Source organism: Vicia villosa, unplaced genomic scaffold, assembly GCF_029867415.1.
Source record: "Vicia villosa cultivar HV-30 ecotype Madison, WI unplaced genomic scaffold, Vvil1.0 ctg.000212F_1_1, whole genome shotgun sequence".
In the NCBI taxonomy this organism is placed as follows: domain Eukaryota; kingdom Viridiplantae; phylum Streptophyta; class Magnoliopsida; order Fabales; family Fabaceae; genus Vicia; species Vicia villosa.
Genome location: NW_026705078.1, coordinates 42961 through 49726, shown reverse-complemented (window position 1 = coordinate 49726; position 6766 = coordinate 42961).

Here is a 6766-nt window from a genome sequence, read left to right as displayed (position 1 = left end):
TAAAATTCATCAAAACCCAACAATCACAAAACCATAAAAATTTAGGGGTTTCAACGTAAACATGTCAAAACCTAAAATTGAAGAACAAAATCCCTAAATCATGTTAATCTACCCATTGACCCAATCATACTAATCCATAATAATAAGGATTCTCCCCCTTACCTCTTATTGATTCTTGAAACCCTAAATCTTGTTCTTCTCCTCTCTTAGTCTCCTTTCCCTCTTTCTCTTCTCTTGAAAATGAGCAAATGAATGGTATCTCCAACTCTCACCAAACTCTTACTAACTTATTATCTTAGTGGGCTTAAAAAACTAACACCCCCAATTTACTTCTACTTCTAATAAATAGGCCCAATAGTTATAATCCTCTAATAACTTTGTAAGTTCCTAGCTTTTGAGGATTGGATTTATGTTTGGTAAAACTAATTTAGCAGCAATAGGTTAAATAGAATTATAACTTGTAAGAGAAAGCGGGTTGGAGTTCTATTTAATGGAGAAACATGTTGTGTTGAAATGTTTCAACATATGGAACAACATGTCGAAGAAGATGTCGTGACATCTTATTTGAGATGACAGTTTGGATTCTGTTATAACAGAAACAGAATATTCTTAAAACATTGAATCCTATGTGGAGCTATATCTAAGGCGATCAGGAGAACATTTAGGAAACTAAATGTTGAAAGATTTTATAGGAGAATTTGTTGCAAAAGTGTGACAACTTATTGTTGTTACTTGGAGCATATTTTATGGAGATATTTATGGAGAATATCTTGGAGCTTATATTGTGGAGCAATTTTAGCAACAGTTTGTTATGTCAGTTTGTTACGATTTGAAGGCCCAAGTCTAGTTGGGAATATGTTATAAATAGAAGCTTTGTAACCTAAGTTTAGTACCAGCCGTAATTTTAATAAGGGATAAATAACTATTACCCCCCTGCCATTAGGGCGAGTTTTGGTTTTCCCCCTATTAATTATTTTTTTTGGATTACCCCCTTGAAATATGAAAAGTTATATGATTTACCCCCTAGGAACCCCCCTGTAAACTTGTTTTTTTTTTTATTTACCCCCTGGGTTTTCACTGTTTTTTACACGCTTAGGGGGGTACCCTAAAAATACAGGGGGGTAATCCAAAAAAAATAATTAATAGGGGGAAAACCAAAACTCGCCCTAATGGCAGGGCGTAAATATCAATTATCCCTTTTAATAATGTAGTTTTTAAGGGCTGAGTCTGTAGAGTGAACCTCTCGGATCGAGGGAAGGTCACCATGTTTTGAGAAGCTAGCCGATTTTAGAAAGATGTAATCATTAGGGTTAGCCGTGTAAGTGAACCACCCGAATTTTGGGATGGTCAATGAACTGTGCCTCGAAGCCTGTAGGTAAGAGGTTTATGTTACTGTAGCAACCTGCCCTAAAAATTTAGATTTTAGAGTCGCCACCTATTCTACCAGGGCGAATAGGAAACCCTACAAAGTTTAGAGATCTGGATAAGTTATTATAATCAGGTCAAGGGAAGGTGTTAGGCACCCTTAACCCTTTCCTAAGGTTTTGTCTAAGGTAAAGGTTTATGGCTAATAATGAAAGGTGACAGAAAGTTAAATAGGACAAGTCTCAAACCTATTGAAATTTTGGGGAAGGGGACTCGCCTTGTTACCAAGTGCCTACGTACCTCCTTAGGGAGGATCAGAGTCTACATATTTCGTAATATGTTGGTGTTTTTTAGAAGTTGTATGCCTTTAAAGTTTGTATGTTGAAGTGTATTTTAAATTACCGTACGCAGTTTAGTAATTGTCGCGGTTTTGTGTAATTCGCAGTTTGTGAAGATGTTAAAAGTTTATTATATGGCAAACAACCTTTTTTAATATTTTGAAATTTTATTAATCACGTTGATCAATTGATTTGATCAACATAATTAACAAATTAGTAAAAAATTACTAATTATCGTAACCGATTGATTCGATTAAATCCTTTAGTAAATTGAACTGTTTTGAATAGAATAATTGATTATTAATCATCATAATCAATTGATTTGATTAAAACAATTAATAAATCGAACCTAATATAAATTAGCTTGACAAAAATTTATTTTTGTCACTAATCATCGTAATCGATTGATTCGATTAAAACAATTAACGAATTAAACCTTAAGTGTGCATATAAAATTATATCTAATTATTAATATCAATTTGAATATTTTTTATCCGAAGAAATATAATTAATCAGCGCGACTATTAAATACAATCGAATAAAATAACAATTATTTAAAATTAATCATGTAATTTAAAATAATTAATTATTCTTTCTTTTGACTAGAACGCAGGAGGTGTATTTTTTTTGTTTAATATTAATCCAGGGGGTGTTAATCTAACCCTAAGTTGAAGCACCCTAACCCTAAATTTCCAGAAACCAACATCAAAACACACATGCATTCTACATAAAAACCTAAGCTAAGTGTCTCGGGTTACCTTTTATCTTGAATTCTGGATCGTGTAAGCTCCAATCTCCTTATTAATCCTCTTCTTTTTTGCTTGCAGGTGTCGGCGCAAGGTTGAAGGCTTCGCGCTTCAACACCCTTCTCCGATATCTCTTTCTTCGTCTTTTAGATTAGGGTTTCTTCTTTATCCCCTTTTCTGTAGACTTGGGTTTCTTATTTATAGCCTTAGGGTTAATTCATATTAGGAATGATTCAATTTGTTGTAAATTTGATTTGATTGTAATATATTTGATTTGCTAATAAAATTGGATTTGATTCTGTTTGATGTGATTCAATCTTTGATTTGATTTTTATAAATTAGATTTTCTTTGTAATTGATTTATGAAATAAGATTTGATTTTAGGTTTTGATTTAGGTTTTTAGGATTTGATTCAATTTGTAAATTAGATTGATTCTGTATTTGGACTTTTATTGTATATTTGATTCATAAGATTTGATTTTGATAATTATAATGATTAATAGTAATATTAATATAATTGATATAATTGATATAATAGATTTGTTTTTAATGATAATCTTAACTAAATAATAAAGTAAAGATAATAATTTATATATAGTTTATATAAAAAGAAATTAATGTTAGAAAAAAACATGTTTTAAATAGGGAAAAACCGAAATATATAATTTAAACCAAAAAACTAAAAATTAAAAATTAGGAACAAGTTAATGGGCCTAAATTTTCAATTGGGCTCAAATGACATCCCATAGATACACCCCCACATTCAATTAGAAGGTTTTTTTATAAGAGATTTGGTTTAAAAATACAAATGTTAAACCCCATAACTCCTAATTTAGATACCCTTAATAAATTAATAGACGTGAATCGTATCGGGTAAATTTTGGGGTATGACAGTTACTCACTCAGAAGCTGTGAAGCAATGAGTGTTGTATTGTTCTTGGAGGAAGCTTTGAAGTAACTCTAATTTATGCTTGTTTATGTGATTAGAATGTTGTCAAAGGGCCGTTGATGCAGTGGCTGAGTTGTCAACTGCTAGACATCATTGCGATGATTGGGAGTGAGAGTGGTTTCTCATATCTAGGGAGAACCTAGGTAGAAGGGTCATTGGATAGTGATTAAGTGTGAGGTTGTAAACGAGGGAGTTTAGCTTTGAATTGATACTGCTAATAGTGGACTTCATCCCTGGCTTGGTAGCCCCCAGAGTAGGGTGGTTAGATCGAACTGGGTGAACAATTCTGTTGTGCTTTTATTGATTTCCTGCACTGTTATTTGTATTTCTATCTTGTCTGTTTCAGAATGTCAGATCAGATGTCACGACATCCTTATATGACATTTGAGTTTACTGTAACCAGAATATCAATTAGTATCAGAGCAGGCATCCTGTCTGTTTCTGGATGAGGTCCATGAGGGATACTTTCTGGTTGTGTACAAGGTAGAATATTATGTAAACAGGGAATGTTTAAAATTGTATGGTCCCTAGAAGTGGATAATGGACCAATTTGTGGAAGACCTAGACCAACCTGATCAGCACGTGAAAGGGAGATGAAGATGCTTGGACAAGAGGACTAAATTCAGAAACTTCATGTGGGAGTGAGGATTTTGGATTGTATTGTTCAATCATTATACACAGAGAAGAGTATTATCAAAAGCTTCATGCGGGAGTGAAGACTCTGATAAGGTAACCTCTATAATTAAGGTTTATGATCAGGATTTGATGTTTGGAGTAGGGTCTAGAATGTAGCTTGATGGAGAAGCAAGCTGCTCATAGGGATAATCTGTTTTAAATCCCTATGTGCTATGCTTACACTTGAAGTATGGAGTAAGCATTGTGAATTCTGTTGAAGAATGGCTATTTTCCGCTGCTTAGCCTCTGATACACACCCTATATTAAAGGAGAATCCTAGGGTATTTAACAGAATGTATGGAAGAACCTTACAGCTATAATTAAAGTGTCAAAGATACTTGAGTAATCTCAGAAGTCCACTCATAATGGCATGGTTTATTAGAGCTGATGAATGTCAACTGATCAATGATATTCATAATCATCTGCAAGTGTGAACCTTGAAGAGTTTCAAGGATGGAGTGTTTCTAGAAGGAGGAACAAATGTCCTACTGGATGTTGGGACATTAGTACTGGTATGCAGCTACCAGTTGAAGAACAGATGTTCTGGTGCTAAACTAATGTAATGTGAGTACATTGGTTTGGAACCTACTCCTGACCTGGAAGAGGAGACATCTTATTATAAGTTGATCAGGACACGATCAACATGTACTTCTACTCCAAATCTTAATTTATGGGGGTTTAGAAGTAAAAGCTCAGTGCTAAAGAAGACTCGTGAAGCTATTCCTTTCTGATCCTTTATGTTTAAATCAAGATGAGCTTATATCTGGCATCTTCTTTTGATCAAAGGAACCAAATATGTGGATTTTCATTCATAACCATAGAGCAGTTGTTGGAGCTGAATACTATGTCTTAACCACAGAGAAATATAGTTACGAATGTTGACTGCCCTAGTTGTTATCCATAAAGGGTAGTGTTATTTAGAATCAAGGAAGTCAAATGGCTCAAAAGAATTTGACTAATTTAGTGTTATGCCATAACTGAGTCTTTTTCAGAAACCTAAATGAGGGAATCTCCTCTATAGGTACAGACTATGGAATCCATCATCTCAAAACCAGAATGAAAGTCTGAAGAAAAGCTTATTGAGATGTTGGCTATTCTATTCCTTGATATGTCTGGATGTTGCTGATAATTACACTCTATTGTTTCCACCCCAAGTGCTATGAATTAGATGTTAGAGATGTTAACCAAGAACCATGAAGGATGATGTCATATCAGGTGTTACAACATCATCTCAAGGTCTTCAATTTTTTTGGAAGTGTTTATTGCCAAGAGTAAGCAAGGAGGTGTCAGAATATTCTAGTGTGAGTGGTAAATTCTAACAGACTAACTAATAAGTACTTTGACGGGAGACTTAGTACTTATTGAAGGATAGAAAAACACTTAGAAAGGGGGGGTTTGAATAAGTGTAGTCTAAAAACTTGAACGATAAGAACAATTTGCACAGTTATTTTTATCCTGGTTCGTTGTTAACTAAACTACTCCAGTCCACCCCCACGGAGTGATTTACCTCACCTGAGGATTTAATCCACTAATCACAACAGATTACAATGGTTTTCCACTCAGCCCAGACTAAGTCTTCTAGAGTATCCTGATCACAACCTGATCACTCTAGGAACAAATGCTTAGACACAAGCTAAGACTTTCTTAGAGTATCTTGACCACCACGTGATCACTCTAATTACAACTGCTTAGACACAAGCTAAGACTTCCTAGAGTATCCTGATAAACACTTGATCACTCTAGTTACTTACAAATTAATGTAATCAATTCTAAGAGTATTACAAATGCTTCTGAAAAGCTATAATCACAACAGTGATATTTCTCTTAACGTTTAAGCTTAATCTCACTAATATATTACAACAGCAATGTAGTGAGCTTTGATGAAGATGAAGTTTTTGAGCTTTGAGTTGAACAGCGTTTGAGCAAGTTTTTCAGAATAAGTTCGTTCAGAAATTGGTAACCTTGCTTCTCATCAGAACTTCATATTTATAGGCACTTGAGAAGATGACCGTTGGGAGCATTTAATGCTTTGCGTATTCCTTACAGCATTGCATTTAATGTTTCACGCTTTTGTCAACTACCTCGAGCCTTGTTCACGCTGTGTCTACTGACGTTGCCTTTAATAGCTTCCAACGTTCCTTTTGTCAGTCAGCGTAGCCTGCCACTTGTACTTTCTTCTGATCTGATGTTTGTGTATACAACGTTTGAATATCATCAGAGTCAAACAGCTTGGTGTATAGCATCTTCTTGTCTTCTGACCTTGAAATGCTTCTGAGCGTGATACCATGAGAACTTCAGTGCTTCTGCTTCTGATCTCAAGTTCTTCTGATGCTTCCATAGACCCATGTTCTGATTCTGCTTTGACCATCTTCTGATGTCTTGCCAGACCATGTTCTGATGTTGCATGCTGAACCTTCTGAGTCAAAGCTTCTGAGCGCTGATTTGTGCATACTCTTTATATATTTCCTGAAAAGGAAATTGCAATGTATTAGAGTACCACATTATCTCACACAAAATTCATATCCTTGTTATCATCAAAACTAAGAATATTGATCAGAACAAATCTTGTTCTAACAATCTCCCCCTTTTTGATGATGACAAAAACATATATCAATGATATGAATTTGCGATCAGAAAGAGCAGACAGCTAAAGACAATTTATACAGCTATAACATAAGCATGTGAATATGTCT